This window comes from Heterodontus francisci, unplaced genomic scaffold, assembly GCF_036365525.1.
Source record: "Heterodontus francisci isolate sHetFra1 unplaced genomic scaffold, sHetFra1.hap1 HAP1_SCAFFOLD_188, whole genome shotgun sequence".
NCBI lineage: Eukaryota > Metazoa > Chordata > Chondrichthyes > Heterodontiformes > Heterodontidae > Heterodontus > Heterodontus francisci.
The window spans coordinates 221,780-238,347 of NW_027140635.1; positions in this window are offsets into that span (position 1 = coordinate 221,780).

The following is a 16,568-nucleotide window of genomic DNA, read 5'->3' on the forward strand; positions in this document are numbered from 1 at the left end:
TTGACTTCATTCAATTGCCCGGAAACAGAAGAATTATTCAAAAATTATAAGAAACATTCACATGGGTTCTCATTGATGACTTCGATCTCGTCTCTGTCGGGGTGAACACTCACTATCCTGCATCGTGGATTAACATGTTTGTGGCATATTGAAAGGCCAGGTTTAAATTAACCGAAGCTTTAAACCCCTTTCAAACTCAAGGACCGAAATCCAACAGGAGCACATGTAACCGAGGCGATGAACCCCAGGGTCTGGGAGAGAAAATTCACCAATGGTATAATTAACAGACACAAACAAACAGAGTCCCATCGATTGCTGCCTCAGGGTGTAGGTTTTGACCAAAGCAGAGGAAGATCCTGTCCAATAAAAATTTCATCCCAAATCTCTTTCATTCCCTTTAAGCATCTTATCATTACAGTTATCAAAGTAAAAAGAAATGTCACCAGGAAGAGAGGGAAGAGAAGAATTTAGATAAATCAAAGCAAGATATTCATAAGAAAAGGTACACGGAGATCCAAGACCTTCCTCTCTCAGTTATTCTGATATTCTCTCAGAAACAACCAATCACAAACAAATCCCGCTGAGAAAGTGAAAGAATTTAAGTGATAAAGGTGGAGACAAAGAGACACTGAGAGCACACAACCCACACACACCACGCGGAGAGATATCCCTTCCCCTGGAGAGCGTGAGGGAGGAGGGTTTGTAATTGGGACTGAGTGCCCTCCCACCCAGAAACACCCCAGATCAGCAGTTTGCTTCACCCACTGAGTCTGTAACACTTTGAGATGTCTCTCAATCTGCTCCCTTTGTTCCCTGTCCATTGACAGGTTAATCCAGGATAGAACTGCTTTGACGAGGAGACCTGTTTTACTGATTAGAAATCTTTAACTCCAAGTCCTTGTCGGCAACATTACTGCAGTTTGCAAATATCTGATACCGCTCATAGGCTCCACCTGGGACTGGGAAATGAACCAGTCACACAGGTCAATTCTGCACACAGCTCAAACCCTCACATTGAACTAATGCAGCTCCAGATCTCTCTTTGTATGTCTGATTGTTCGGGTCTCAGTCCCTCTCATTCTCTCTCTCCTACTGCCTGTTCTACTCTCAATCGCTGTCGATCTCTTCCATTCACTGCCTGTTTCTCTTTCCTTCCCTCTCTCCTCTTTGCTCATTCCATCACTTTCTCATGCTCTGTCGGACTGTCATTCCCTTCTCCCTTCTGCTCATTCCATCTCTCCATCTCACACATTCCCTCTGTCAATCAATTCACACCACCTTTATTCCCTGTCACACAGTCTCTCTCTTGCTTGCTCTGTCTATCGAGCTGAAACATTCCTAGGGCAGACGAGCAGATTTCCTTTTCTAAAGGGCATGAGTGAACCAGATGGAATTTTATAACAATCAATGAGAGGTTCATTGCTGAGGCGATCTTCCAATTCCAGGTTAATATTAATGAATGAATTGAATTTAACTATCATTATTTGCCATTGTGGGTATTGATTTCATGCCCCAGAGTATTATTCCGGGTCTCTATGTCGCTCTCTCATCCCTGTTTGTCGGGTTGGCTGTTTTTCATTCACTGTCTGTCTCTCTCTTTCGTGCGCTGCCTGCATCACTCATTCCCCCTCTCGTTTTCCCTCTCTCAGTTTCCCTATCTGTCTGCATCGTTCTCTCTCTCTCTCTGTCTGTCTGTCTGTCTGTCTGTCTCTGTCTCTCTCTCCCTCTCTCTCTCTCTGTCTCTCTCTCTCTGTCTCCCTCTCTCTCTCTCTCTCTCTGTCTCTCTCTCCCTCTCTCTCTCTGTCTCTCTCTCTCACTCTCGGTCTGACACACACACATGCTCGGGCAGTATGGCGCTTACTCTCTCTCTCAGTCTCTTCCCCCTGCGGCCCTATCTGTCTGTCTGTCTCTCTTTCATGCTCTGTCTGTTGCATTGTAGTTCTGCCTCTTTTGCTCTCCCTTTCCTCTCTTTCTCTCTGTCTCTCATCCCCTCTCTCTTTCCCACTCGCTCTCATTCCCTGTCTGTCTCTCTCTCTGTCTGTCTCGCTCTTCCTCTCTCTCTCTCATTCTGCCTCTCGTTCTCTTGTGCTCTGCCAGTCTAACTTTCGGTACGCACTCTCTCACTTTCCAATTGTCTCTCTCTCTCTTCCTCTCACATTCCCATCATTCTCTCTCTTTCTCATGCTTTGTCTATCAGACTCTCAGTCCCTCTCACTTTTCCACTTTGTCTCATTCCTTCAGTCTCTCTCTGTCCCACAAACTCTCGCTCTCTCATGCTCTGTCAGTATGACATTCATTACACTCGCTCTGATTTTGACTCTCTCTCTTTCTCTCTCATTCCCATCGCCTGCTCTCTCTTCCTATTTTTGATTCTCTCTCTCATGCCCCTTCTCTCTCTCTCTTTCAATCGCTCATGCTCTGTCTGTTCCACTGTCACGCCACCCTCTATTCCTCGATTAACTTATTCGTCCACTGCACATCACTTGCTCTCCTCGTCTGTCTGTCTCAATCAGGCAGTTTCCATCTTTCGCTTGGGTGAAGGGGTCAGGAGTTCGGTGGAAGAGGGAAAGTAGTTCGGGAGAGGGGGACAGGAGCTCAACGGGACAATGGGGAGGGGACAGGCGTTCGGGGGAAGGGGAATAGGAGCTCAGGCAGACAGGGGCTCGAGGGGAGGGCACAGCAGCTGCGAGGGAAGGGGACAGGAGCTTGGGGGGAAAGGGGCTCGGGTGGAAGGGGACATGAGATGGGGGAAGGGGACAGCAGTTCTGGGGAGGGGGCAAGAGCTCAGGGGAGAGGGACAGGAGCTCATGGGGAAGGGATAGGAGCTCGGGGAGGGGGACAGGAGTTCAGGGGAGGGGGATAGGAGATCAGGGGGAGGGGGCAGGAGCTCAGGTGTGGGGGATAAGAGTTCACGGGGAGGGGGACAAGAGCTCAGGGGAGGGGGACAGGAGCTCAGGGGGGAAGAGCTCAGCGGAGGGAACAAGCGCACGGGCGGAGGAGTACAAGAGCTTAGGGGGGGTCAGGAGCTAGGTGGGGTGGGACAGGAGCTCGGGGGAGGGATACAGGAGTTCGACGGGACGGGGACAGGAGTTCAATGCAGGTGGAGAGGAGCTCGGGGGGAGGGGGACAAAGCTCTGGGCAAAGGGGGCAGGAGCTCAGGCGGAGAGCGATAGTAGCTCAGTGTGGAGAGGGATAGGAGCTCAGTGTGAGGGGGACAGGAGGCGGGGTGAGGGGTCAGGAGCTCAGGAGGGGGAGGGCAGAAGCTTACGGGGAAGGGGCAGGAGCTCAGGGGTACGGGGACAGGAGCTAAGGGGGAGGCGGGACAGGAGCTCAGACGGGAGGGGGAACAGGAGCCCAGGAGGACGGGAACAGGAGTTCAGAGGGAGGCGGGACAGGAGCTCAGATGGAGAGGGGACAGAAGCTCAAGTGGAGGGGACAGGAGATCAGGTTGAGGGGGCAGGAGCTCAGGGTGAGGGGGCCAGGAGCTCAGGGGACGGGGACAGGAACACGGGGAGAGGGGTCAAGTGTTCAGTGGGGACAGGAGCTCAGGAGAGGTGGACAGAATCTCGGGGGGAGCGGGGCAAAAGCTCAGGCGAGAGGCGACAGAAGCTCAGGGGAGAAGGGACAGGAGCTCAAGGATGGGGAACATGAGCTCTGGGGAGTGGGACAGTAGCTCGGGGGAGGGGTACAACAGCTCAGGGGCAGGGGGCCGGATCTCAGGGGAGGGAGATAGGAGCAAAGGCGAGGGGGACAGGAGCATGGGGTGGAGAGGGACAAGAGCTCAGGGGGTCATGAGCTCAGGGGAGGGGTATAGGAACTCAGGGGAGTGGGCAGGAGCTCTGGTGGAGGGGGACAGGAGCTCAGTGTGAGGGGGACAGGAGGCAGGGTGAGGGGTCAGGACCTCAGTAGGAGGGGGCAGGAGCTCAGGGTGAGGGGGCAGGTGTTCAGGGGGATAGAGAGAGGAGATCAGGGGGAGGAGGCAGGAGCTCAGGTGGAGGGGGACAGGAGCTCATGTGAGGGGGACAGGAGGCAGGGTGAAGGGGTCAGTAGCTCAGACAGAGGGGAGACAGGAGCTCAGGAGGAGGTGGACAGGAGCTCAGGTAAAGGGGACAGGAGCTCAGGGGAGGGGGAAGAGGAGATCGGGGGAAGAGCTCAGGGGAGGGGACAGGAATACGGGGAGAGGGGTCAAGTGCTAAGGGGGGGTCAGGAGCTCAGGGGAGGGGGACAGGTTCTCGGGGGGAGGGGGACAACAGCTCAAAGGAGAGGCGACAGGAGCTCAGGGGAAAGGAAACAGGAGCTCAGGAGTGGGCGACAGGAGCTCAGGGGAGGGGGACAGTAACTCAGAGGAGGGGGCAACAGCTCAGGGGCAGCGGATCAGGTTGAGGGAGACTGTGGCTCGGGGTGACAGGGCTCAGGAGGAGGGGACAGGGGCTCAGGGGAGGGGGACAGGAGCTCAGGCGGACGGGCACAGGAGCTCAGGGGGAGAGGAATAAGAGCTCTGTGCAAGGGTGGCACGAGCTCAGGAGAGGGGGCAGGAGCTCAGTGGAGGCAGACAGGAGCTCAGCGGGAAGGGGAGAGCGCTCAGGGCAGGGGGACAGGAGCTCAGTGGGGCAGGAGCTCAGGAGAGGGGGGACAAGAGATCAGGGGAGGGAGACAGGAGCTCAGCGGGAAGGGGAGAGGCGCTCAGGGCAGGGGGACAGGAGCTCAGTGGGACAGGATTTCAGGAGAGGGGGCACAAGAGATCAGGGGAGGCAGACAGGAGCTCAGGGGAAGGGGATAGGTGCTCAGGGAGGGGGACAGGAGCTCCGGTGGTTGGGGGAGAGTAACTCAGCGGATGGGGCACAAGAGCTCAGGGGAGGTGGACAGGCGCTCAGGGGGAGGGGCATAGGAGCTCAGTGGTAGGAGAGAATAGCTCAGGGTGGGGGGACAAGATCTCGGGGGGAGGGGGACAATACTTCGTCTGGAAGGACAGGAGCTCAGGGGATGGGGACAGGAGCTCAGGGGAGGGGGACAGGAGCTCAGCAGGAGGGGGGCAGGAGCTCAGGGGAGGGGGATAGGAGCTCAGGAATGGGGAGACAGGAGCTCAGGGGAGAACAGGAGCTCGGGGGGATGGCGACAGGAGCTCACGGGAGGGGTAAAGGCGCTCTGGTTGAGGGAGACAGGAGCTCGGGGCGACAGGGCTCAGGGCGAGGGGACAGGGGCTCAGGTGAGGGGGACAGGAGCTCAGGTTGATGTGGACAGGAGCTCAGGGGAGAGGGTAAAGCACTCAGGGTGAGGTGAACAGGAGCTCAGGAGGAGGGAGCCAGGAGCTCAGGGGGAGGGGGCAGGAGCTCAGGAGGAGGGGCGACAGGAGCTTAGTGGATTGGGATAGGAGCTCAGGAGGAGGAGGACAGGAGCTCAGGGGGAGGGGGCCAGGAGCTCGGGTGTGGGGGCAGTAGCTCGTGGGGCCGGGGACAGGAGTTCAGGGGAGGGGTACAAGCGTTCAGGTTGAGGGAGACAGAAGCTCAAGGGGACCGGGCTCAGGGCGAGGGGACAGGGGCTCAGGGAACAGGGGACAGTAGCTCTGGATAGGGGCAAAAGAGCTCAGGGTGAGGGAGACCGGAGCTCGCGGGGAGGGGAATAAGGGCTCTGGGTAAGGTTGGCACGAGCACAGGGGAGAGAGACAGGAGCTCAGTGGAGGGGTGCAGGAGCTCAGCGGGAAGGGGAGAGGTGCTGAGGGGAGGGGGGCAGGAGCTCAGTGGGACAGGAGCTCAGGAGAGGGGGGACAAGAGATCAGGGGAGGGGGACAGGAGCTGAGGGGGAAGGGGGAGGTGGTCAGGGAAGGGGGACGGGAGCTCAGTGGGACAGGAGCTCAGGAGAGGGAGGACAAGAGATCAGGAGAGGGGGACAGGAGCTCGGGGGGGCAGCTGCTCAGGGGAGGGCTGACAAGTGCACAGGGGAAGGTGCAGGAGCTCAGGGGGAAGGGGATAGGAGATTAGGGTGGAGCAGGAGATCCGGGCGTTCAGGAACAGGAGCTCAGCGGAGGGGGCACTGGATATCAGGGGAGGTGGACAGGCGCTCAATGAGAGGGGCACAGGAGCTCAGGAGAGGTGCAAACGAGCTCGGGGGGACGGGGATAAGTGCTCAGGGAGAGGGGCCAAGCACTAATGCGGAGGGGAAAGGAGCTGAGTTGTGGGAGAGAGGAGCTCAGGGGAGGAGGACAGGAGTTCAGGGGAGGCGGGTGGGAGCTCAGGGGAGGCGGGTAGGAGCTCATGGGAGGGGGACAAGAGCTAAGGGGAGGGGGACAGTAGCTCAGGGGGATGGGGACAGGTGCTCAGGATTTCAGGGGGACGGGGACAGGAGTTCAGAGGGAGGCGGGAAAGGAGCTCAGACGGAGTGGGGACAGGAGCTCAGGGTGATGGGGACAGGAGCTCAGGAGTTCAGGGGGACGGGGACAGGAGGTCAGGGGGAGTCGGGACAGGAGCGCCGATGGAAGGGGGACAAGAGCTCAGGAGGAAGGGGGCAGGAGCTCAGGGGGAGGGGGCAGGAGTCAGGAGGAGGCGGGACAGGAGCTCTGATGGAGGGGGGACAAGAGCTCAGGAGGAGGGAGACAGGAGCTCAGGAGTTCAAGGGGCCGGGGACAGGAGGTCAGGGGGAGGAGGGACAGGAGCTCAGACGGAGGGGGGACAAGAGATGAGGAGGAGGGGGACAGGAGCTCAGGAGGAGGTGGCAGGAGTTCAGGGGGACGGGGACAGGAGGTCTGGGGGAGGCGGAACATGATCTCAGATGGAGGGGGGACAGGAGCTTAGGGGGATGGGGACAGGAGCTCAGGAGAGGGGGAAGAGGAGATCAGGAGGGAAGAGCACAGTGGAGGGGACAGGAACAAGGGGAGATGGGTCATGTGCTCAGGGGGACTGGAGTTCGGGGCAGAGGGCAGAATCTCGGGGGGAGGGGTATAAGAGCTCAGGGGAGAGGCGACAGGAGCTCGTGGAAGAGGGGAGAGGAGCTCAGGGGTGGGGGACAGGAGCTCAGGTGGAGGGGGACAGGAGCTCAGTGTGAGGGGGACAGGAGGTGGGGTGAGGGGGTCAGGAGCTCAGGGGGAGGGGGCAGGAGCTCAGGGTGAGGGGGTCAGGAGCTCAGGTGGAGGCGGGACAGGAGCTCAGACGGATGGGGGACATGAGCTCAGGAGGAGGGGGACAGGAGCTCAGGGGGAGGTGGCAGGAGTTCAGGGGGACCGGGACAGGAGGTTAGGGGGTGGGGGTTCAGGAGCTCTGATGGAGGGGGGAGAGGAGCTCAGGAGGAGGGGGACAGGAGCTCAGGGGAGGGGGAAAGAGAAGATCGCGGGGCAAGAGATCAGGGGAGTGGACAGGATCTCGCCGGGAGGGGGACAATAGCTCAGAGGTGAGGCGACAGGAGCTCAGGGGAAAGGGGACAGGAGCTCAGGAGTGGGGGACAGGAGCTCAGGGGAGGGGGCACAAGAGCTCAGGAGGAGGGGACAGGAGCTCAGGGGGAGGTGGCAGGAGTTCAGGGGGACGGGGACAGGAGGTTAGGGGAGGCGGGACAGAAGCTCAGATGGAGGGGTGACAGGATCTCAGGGGGAGGGGGACAACAGCTCAGGGTAGAAGCGACAGGAGCTCACAGGAGAGGGGACAGGAGCTCAGGAGTGGGGGACAGGAGCTCAGGGGAGGGGGCACAAGAGCTCAGGAGGAGGGGACAGGAGCTCAGGGGGAGGTGGCAGGAGTTCAGGGGGACGGGGACAGGAGGTTAGGGGGAGGCGGGACAGAAGCTCAGATGGAGGGGTGACAGGAACTCAGGGGGAGGGGGACAGGAGCTCACGGGATGTGCGAAAGAAGCTCTGGAGAAAGGGGGCAGGAGTTCAGGGGTGGGGGACAGGAGCTCAGTGTGACGGGGACAGGAGGTGGATGAGGCGACAGGAGCTCAGGGGGAGTGGCAGGAGCTCAGGGTAAGGGGGCAGAAGCTCAGGGGGACGGGGACAGGAGCTCAGGTGGAGGTGGGACAGGAGCTCAGACGGAGGGGGGACATGAGCTCAGGAGGAAGGGGGCAGGAGCTCAGGGGCAGGTGGCAGGAGTTCAGGTGGACGGGAACAGGAAGTCAGGGGGAGGTGGCACAGGAGCTCAGATGGAGGGGGGACAGGAGCTCAGGAGGAGGGGGACAGGAGCTCAGGGGAGGGGGAAGAGGAGATCGGAGGGCAAGAGATCAGAGGAGGGGACAGGAACACGGGGAGAGGGGTGAAGTGCTCAGGGGGGACAGGAGTTCAGGGGTGGGTGACATGATCTCGGGGGAGGAGGACAAGAGCTCAGGGGAGAGGTGACAGGACCTCAGGGGAGAGGGGACAGGCGCGCTGGGAAGGGGGTCAGGAGCTCAGGGGTGGGGGGACAGTAGCTCGGACGCGGGGGACAGGATCTCGGGAGGAGGGGGTCAAGAGCTCAGGGGAGAGGCGACAGGACCTCAGGGGGGAGGGGACTGCAGCTCAGGGTTTGGGGACAGGTGCTCAGGGGAGGGGGACAGGAGCACGCGGGGAGGGGGACAAGTGCTCAGGGGGGACCGGAACTGAGGTGAGTGGTACAGGATTCCAGGGGAAGACGGCCAGGAGCTCAGGGGAGGAAGACAGAAGCTCAGGGGAGGGGGTCCAGGAGCTCGGGTGGAGGGGTACAAGAGCTCCGGGGGAGGAGAACAGGAGCTCAGGGGAAGGGGACAGGAGCTCAGGGCAGGGAGAGGAGCTCAGGGTAGGGCAGACATGATCTCGGGTGGAGGGGGACAAGAGTTCAGCAGGAAGCACAGGAGCTCAGGGGAGGGGGACAGGAGCTCAGTGGGGTGGCTAGGAGCTCAGGGAAGGGGGACAGGAGTTCAGGGGGAGGGGGACAGGAGCTCAGGAGGATGGGTGCAGGCGCACATGTTGAGGGAGACAGGTGCTCGGGGCGACAGGGCTCAGGGGGAGGGGGATAGGAGCTCAGGGGGAGGATGACAGGAGCTCAGATGAGGTAGACAGAAGCTCAGGGAGAGGGGCACAGTAGCTCAGGCGAGCGGGACAGGAGCTCGGGAGGGGGGAAACAGGAGCTCAGGGGTGGTCAGGAGCTCGAGGGGATGGGGACAGGAGCTTAGGGGAAGCGTACTGGTGCTCAAGTTGAGGAAGAAAGGTGCTCGGGGCTACAGGGCTCAGGGGGAGGGGACAGGGGCTCAGGGGAGGGCTACAAGCGCTCAGGTTCAGCGAGACAGGAGCTCGAGGGGATAGGGCTCACGGGAGGGGACAGGGGCTCAGGGGAGGGTGAAAGGAGCTCAGGGGCACGGAGACAGGAGCACAGGGGAGTGGTAAAAGTGCTCAGGGTGAGGGAGACAGGAGCTCAGGAGGAGGGGGCAGGAACTCAATGTTGAGGGGGACAGGAGCTCATGTGGAGGGGGCAGGAGCTCAGCGGGAGGTGAACAGGAGCTCAGGGGAGGAGGACAGGAGCTTAGGGAGGGGTACAAGCGCTCAGGTTGAGGGAGACAGTAGCTCGGGGCGACAGGGCTCAGGATGAGGGGACAGAGTCTCAGGGGAGGAGGACAGGAGCTCAGGCGGATGGGGACAGGAGCTCAGTGGAGGGGCAAAAGAGCTCAGGGTGAAGGAGACAGGAGCTCGGGGGGAGGGGAATAAGGGTTCTGGGAAAGGGTGGCACGAGCTCAGGGGAGGGGCTGGGAGCTCAGTGGAGGGGTACAGGAGCTCAGCGGGACCGGACCTCAGGAGAGGGGGGACAAGTGCTCAGGGGAGGCGGACAGGAGCTAGGGCAGAAGGGGATAGGAGCTCAGGGAGAGGGACAGGAGCGCCGGAGGTTGGGGGACAGGAGCTCAGCGGATGGAGCACAGGAGCTCAGGGGCTGTGGACAGGCGCTCAGCGAGAGGGAAAGAAGAGCTCAGGGCAGGGCGGACAGGATGTCGGGGGGAGCGGGACAAGAGTTCAGCGGGAAGGACAGGAGCTCAGTGGAAAGTGAGAGGAGGTTAGTGGAGGGGGCAGGAGCTCTGGGGAGGGGGGAAAGAAGAGCAGGTGGAGGGGGTCAGGAGCTCAGGGGGAGGGGGACAGGAGCTCAGGAGGATGGGACAGGAGCTCAGGGGGAGGGAGACAGCAGCTCAGGAGGAGGAGGGACAGGGGCTCAGGGGAGGGTGATAGGAGCTCAGGGGGAGGGTACAGGCGCTCAAGTTGAGAGAGACAGGTGATCGGGGCGACAGGGCTCAGGGGGAGGGGACAGGGGCTCAGGGGAGGGCTACAGGCGCTCAGGTTTAGCGAGACAGGAGTTCGAGGGGACAGGGCTCACGGAGAGGGGTCAGGGGCTCAGGGGAGTGTAACTGGAGCTCAGGTGCACAGGGTCAGGAGGGCAGGGGCGTGGTAAAATCGCTCAGGGTGAGGGAAACAGGAGCTCATGTGGAGGGGGCAGGAGCTCAGCGGGAGGTGAACAGGAGCTCAGGGGAGGAGGACAGGAGCTTAGCGAGGGGTCCAAGCGCTCAGGTTGAGCGAGACAGTGGCTCGGGACGACATGGCTCAGGAGGAGGGGACAGAGGCTCAGGGGAGGGGGGCAGGAGCTCAGGGGAGGAGGACAGGAGCTCAGGGAGGGTTGCAAGCGCTCAGGTCGAGGGAGACAGTGGCTCGGGGCGACAGGGCTCAGGAGCAGGGGACAGGGACTCAGCGGAGGGGGACAGGAGCTCAGGCGGACGGGACAGGAGCTCAGGGGAGGGGCAAAAGAGCTCAGGGTGAGGAAGACAGGAGCTCGGGGGGAGGGGAGTAAGAGCTCTGGCAAGGGTGGAACGAGCTCAGGGAAGGGGGCAGGAGCTCAGTGGAGGGGTGCAGGAGCTCAGGGGAGAGGTACCGGAGCTCAGTGAAGGGGTGTAGGAGCTCAGGGGAGGTGGACAGGAGCTAGGGGGGAAGGGGGCAGGAACTCAGCGGATGGGGCACAGGAGCACAGGGGAGGTGGACAGGCGCTCAGGTGGATCGGCACAGGAGCTCAGGGGAGGGAGAGAAGAGCTCAGGGCAGGGGGTACAGGATCTCGGGGGGAGGGGGCAAGAGTTTGGCGGGATGGACAGGTGCTCAGGGGAGGGGGAGAGGAGGTTAGTGGAGGGGGATTGGAGCTCAAGGGAGGGGGCAGAAGCTCAGGGGAAGGGGACAGGAGAGCAGTTGAAGGGGGACAGGAGCTCAGGAGGACGGGAGAGCAGCTCAGGGGGAGGGAGACAGCAGCTCAGTAGGAGGGAGGACAGGAGCTCAGGGGAGGGGGATAGGACCTCAGGGGGAGGAGGACAGGAGCTCAGGGGGAGGGGTACAGGAGCTCAGGCGAGGGGGTAGGAACTCGGGAGGGTGGGGAGACAGGAGCTAAGGGGAGGACAGGAGCTCGGGGGATGGCGAAAGTAGCTCAGGGGAAGGGTACAGGCGCTCTGTTTGAGGGGGACAGGAGCTCTGCGCGACAGGCTCAGGGGGAGGAGCAGGGGCTCACGGGAGGGGTACAAGCGCTCAGGTTGAGGGAAACAGGAGCTCCGGGGTCAGGGCTCAGGGGTAGGGGAAAGGGGTTCAGGTGAGTGGGGCAGGAGCTCAGGTGTACGGGGACAGAAGCTCAGGGGAGGGCTTAAAGCACTCAGGAGGAGGGGGACAGGAGCTCAGGGGGAGGGGGCAGGAGGTCAGGGGGTCGTGAACAGGAGGACATGATCTCAGAGGAGGGGGGACAGAAGCTCAGGAGGAGGGGCGGCAGGAGCTCAAGGGATTGGGATAAGAGATCAGGGGGAGGAGGACAGGAGCTCAGGGGGAGGGGGCCAGGAGCTCGGACGCGGGGGACAGGATCTCGGGAGGAGGGGGTCAAGAGCTCAGGGGAGAGGCGACAGGACCTCAGGGGGGAGGGGACAGCAGCTCAGGGTTTGGGGACAGGAGCTCAGGGGAGGGGGGCAGGAGCACGCGGGGAGGGGGACAAGTGCTCAGGGGGGACCGGAACTGAGGTGAGTGGTACAGGATTCCAGGGGAAGACGGCCAGGAGCTCAGGGGAGGAAGACAGAAGCTGAGGGGAGGGGGTCCAGGAGCTCGGGTGGAGGGGTACAAGAGCTCCGGGGGAGGAGAACAGGAGCTCAGGGGAAGGGGACAGGAGCTCAGGGCAGGGAGAGGAGCTCAGGGTAGGGGAGACAGGATCTCGGGTGGAGGGGGACAAGAGTTCAGCAGGAAGCACAGGAGCTCAGGGGAGGGGGACAGGAGCTCAGTGGGGTGGCTAGGAGCTCAGGGAAGGGGGACAGGAGTTCAGGGGGAGGGGGACAGGAGCTCAGGAGGATGGGTGTAGGCGCACATGTTGAGGGAGACAGGTGCTCGGGGCGACAGGGCTCAGGGGGAGGGGGATAGGAGCCCAGGGGGAGGATGACAGGAGCTCAGATGAGGTAGACAGAAGCTCAGGGAGAGGGGCACAGTACCTCAGGCGAGCGGGGCAGGAGCTCGGGAGGGAGGAAACAGGAGCTCAGGGGAGGTCAGGAGCTCGAGGGGATGGGGACAGGAGCTTAGGGGAAGCGTACTGGTGCTCAAGTTGAGGGAGAAAGCTGCTCGGGGCTACAGGGCTCAGGGGGAGGGGACAGGGGCTCAGGGGAGGGCTACAAGCGCTCAGGTTCAGCGAGACAGGAGCTCGAGGGGATAGGGCTCACGGGAGGGGACAGGGGCTCAGGGGAGGGTGAAAGGAGCTCAGGGGCACGGAGACAGGAGCACAGGGGAGTGGTAAAAGTGCTCAGGGTGAGGGAGACAGGAGCTCAGGAGGAGGGGGCAGGAACTCAATGTTGAGGGGGACAGGAGCTCATGTGGAGGGGGCAGGAGCTCAGCGGGAGGTGAACAGGAGCTCAGGGGAGGAGGACAGGAGCTTAGGGAGGGGTACAAGCGCTCAGGTTGAGGGAGACAGTAGCTCGGGGTGACAGGGCTCAGGATGAGGGGACAGAGTCACAGGGGAGGAGGACAGGAGCTCAGGCGGACGGGGACAGGAGCTCAGTGGAGGGGCAAAAGAGCTCAGGGTGAAGGAGACAGGAGCTCGGGGGGAGGGGAATAAGGGTTCTGGGAAAGGGTGGCACGAGCTCAGGGGAGGGGCTGGGAGCTCAGTGGAGGGGTACAGGAGCTCAGGGGAGAGGTACAGGAGCTCGATGGAGGGGTGCAGGAGCTCAGGGGAGAGGTACAGGAGCCTAGTGGAGGAGGACAGGAGCTCAGCGGGAATTGGAGAGGCGCTCAGGTGAGGGGGACAGGAGCTCAGCGGGACAGGAGCTCAGGAGAGGGGGGACAAGTGCTCAGGGGAGGCGGACAGGAGCTCGGGCAGAAGGTGATAGGAGCTCAGGGAGAGGGACAGGAGCGCCGGAGGTTGGGGGACAGGAGCTCAGCGGATGGAGCACAGGAGCTCAGGGGCTGTGGACAGGCGCTCAGCGGGAGGGAAAGAAGAGCTCAGGGCAGGGCGGACAGGATGTCGGGGGGAGCGGGACAAGAGTTCAGCGGGAAGGACAGGAACTCAGTGGAAAGTGAGAGGAGGTTAGTGGAGGGGGCAGGAGCTCAGGGGGAGGGGGACAGGAGCTCAGGAGGATGGGACAGGAGCTCAGGGGGAGGGAGACAGCAGCTCAGGAGGAGGAGGGACAGGGCTCAGGGGAGGGTGATAGGAGCTCAGGGGGAGGGTACAGGCGCTCAAGTTGCGAGAGACAGGTGATCGGGGCGACAGGGCTCAGGGAGAGGGGACAGGGGCTCAGGGGAGGGCTACAGGCGCTCAGGTTTAGCGAGACAGGAGTTCGAGGGGACAGGGCTCACGGAGAGGGGTCAGGGGCTCAGGGGAGTGTAACTGGAGCTCAGGTGCACAGGGTCAGGAGGGCAGGGGAGTGGTAAAAGCGCTCAGGGTGAGGGAAACAGGAGCTCATGTGGAGGGGGCAGGAGCTCAGCGGGAGGTGAACAGGAGCTCAGGGGAGGAGGACAGGAGCTTAGCGAGGGGTCCAAGCGCTCAGGTTGAGCGAGACAGTGGCTCGGGGCGACATGGCTCAGGAGGAGGGGACAGAGGCTCAGGGGAGGGGGGCAGGAGCTCAGGGGAGGAGGACAGGAGCTCAGGGAGGGTTGCAAGCGCTCAGGTCGAGGGAGACAGTGGCTCGGGGCGACAGGGCTCAGGAGCAGGGGACAGGGACTCAGCGGAGGGGGACAGGAGCTCAGGCGGACGGGACAGGAGCTCAGGGGAGGGGCAAAAGAGCTCAGGGTGAGGAAGACAGGAGCTCGGGGGGAGGGGAGTAAGAGCTCTGGCAAGGGTGGAATGAGCTCAGGGGAGGGGGCAGGAGCTCAGTGGAGGGGTGGAGGAGCTCAGGGGAGAGGTACAGGAGCTCAGTGAAGGGGTGTAGGAGCTCAGGGGAGGTGGACAGGAGCTAGGGGGGAAGGGGGCAGGAACTCAGCGGATGGGGCACAGGAGCTCAGGGGAGGTGGACAGGCGCTCAGGTGGATCGGCACAGGAGCTCAGGGGAGGGAGAGAAGAGCTCAGGGCAGGGGGTACAGGATCTCGGGGGGAGGGGGCAAGAGTTTGGCGGGATGGACAGGTGCTCAGGGGAGGGGGAGAGGAGGTTAGTGGAGGGGGATTGGAGCTCAAGGGAGGGGGCAGAAGCTCAGGGGAAGGGGACAGGAGAGCAGTTGAAGGGGGACAGGAGCTCAGGAGGACGGGAGAGCAGCTCAGGGGGAGGGAGACAGCAGCTCAGTAGGAGGGAGGACAGGAGCTCAGGGGAGGGGGATAGGACCTCAGGGGGAGGAGGACAGGAGCTCAGGGGGAGGGGTACAGGAGCTCAGGCGAGGGGGTAGGAACTCGGGAGGGTGGGGAGACAGGAGCTAAGGGGAGGACAGGAGCTCGGGGGATGGGGAAAGTAGCTCAGGGGAAGGGTACAGGCGCTCTGTTTGAGGGGGACAGGAGCTCTGCGCGACAGGGCTCAGGGGGAGGGGCAGGGGCTCACGGGAGGGGTACAAGCGCTCAGGTTGAGGGAAACAGGAGCTCCGGGGTCAGGGCTCAGGGGTAGGGGAAAGGGGCTCAGGTGAGTGGGGCAGGAGCTCAGGTGTACGGGGACAGAAGCTCAGGGGAGGGCTTAAAGCACTCAGGAGGAGGGGGACAGGAGCTCAGGGGGAGGGGGCAGGAGGTCAGGGGGTCGTGAACAGGAGGACATGATCTCAGAGGAGGGGGGACAGAAGCTCAGGAGGAGGGGCAGCAGGAGCTCAAGGGATTGGGATAAGAGATCAGGGGGAGGAGGACAGGAGCTCAGGGGGAGGGGGCCAGGAGCTCGGGTGTGGGGGCAGTAGCTCGTGGGGCCGGGGACAGGAGCTCAGGGGAGGGGTACAAGCGTTCAGGGTAGGGTGGCAGAAGCTCGGGGGTGGGGTGGGCAGGAGCTCGGAGTTAGGGCCAGTTGCTTGTGGGGCCGGGGACAGGAGCTCAGGGGAGGGGTACAAGCGTTCAGGTTGAGAGAAACAGGAGCTCGAGGGGACAGGGCTCAGGGGGAGTGGTCAGGGGCTCAGGGGAGGGGGACAGGAGCTCAGGCGAATGGGGACAGCTGCTCTCTGTAACGGTGGCACGAGCTCAGGGGAGGGAGACAGGAGCTCAATGGTGGTGTGTAGGAGCTCAAGGGAGAGGTACAGGAGCTCAGTGTAGGGAGGCAGGAGCTCAGCGGGAAGGAGAGTGGCGCTGAGGGGAGGGGGACAGGAACTCAGTGGGACAGGAGCTCAGGAGAGGGGGTCAAGAGATCAGGGGAGGGGGACAGGAACTCAGTCTGACAGGAGCTCAGAAAAGGGGGGACAAGAGATCAGGGGAGGGGCACAGGAGCTCAGGGGGGCAGGAGCTCAGGGGAGGGGGCAAGTGCTCATGGTAGGGGGACAGGAGCTCAGGGGGAAGGGGACAGAAGCTCAGCGGAGGGGCACAGGAGATCAGGGGAGGAGGACAGGTGCTCAGAGAGAGGGGCACAGGAGCTCAGGGGAGGTGCAAAGGAGCTCGGGGGGACGGGGACAAGTGCTCAGGAAGAGGGTCCAAGCACGAAGGCGGAGGGGACAGGAGCTGCGTTGTGGGAGAGAGGAGCTCAGGGGAGGAGGACAGGAGTTCAGGGTAGGCGAACAGGAGCTCGGGTGGAGGGGACGAGATCTCGGGTGGAGGAGGGCAAGAGCTCAGGGGAGGGTGACAAGAACTCAGGGGAGGGGGCAGGAGCTCGAGTTGAGGGACAGGAGCTCGGCGGAAGGGAGACAGGAGCTCCGTGGAGGGGGATAAGAGCTCAGGGCAAGGGGGCACGAGCTCAGGGGAGGGGGGAAGGAGCTCAGGGGAGGATTGCAGGATATCAGTGGAGGGCGACAGGAGCTCTGTGGTACAGGAGCTCAGGAGACGGGGACAAGAGATCACGGGAGGGGGGACAGGAGCTCAGGCTAGGTGGACAGGTGCTCAGAGGAGGGCGACAGGTGCTCCGGGGGAGGGGCACATGAGCTCAGGGGAGGGGCAAAGCGCTAAGGTGGAGCGGGACAGGAGCTCTGTGTTGGAAGAGAGGAGCTCAGGGGAGGGGGACAGGAGCTCAGGGGAGGTGGACAGGAGCTCGGGTGGAGGGGGCAGGAGCTCAGGAGAGG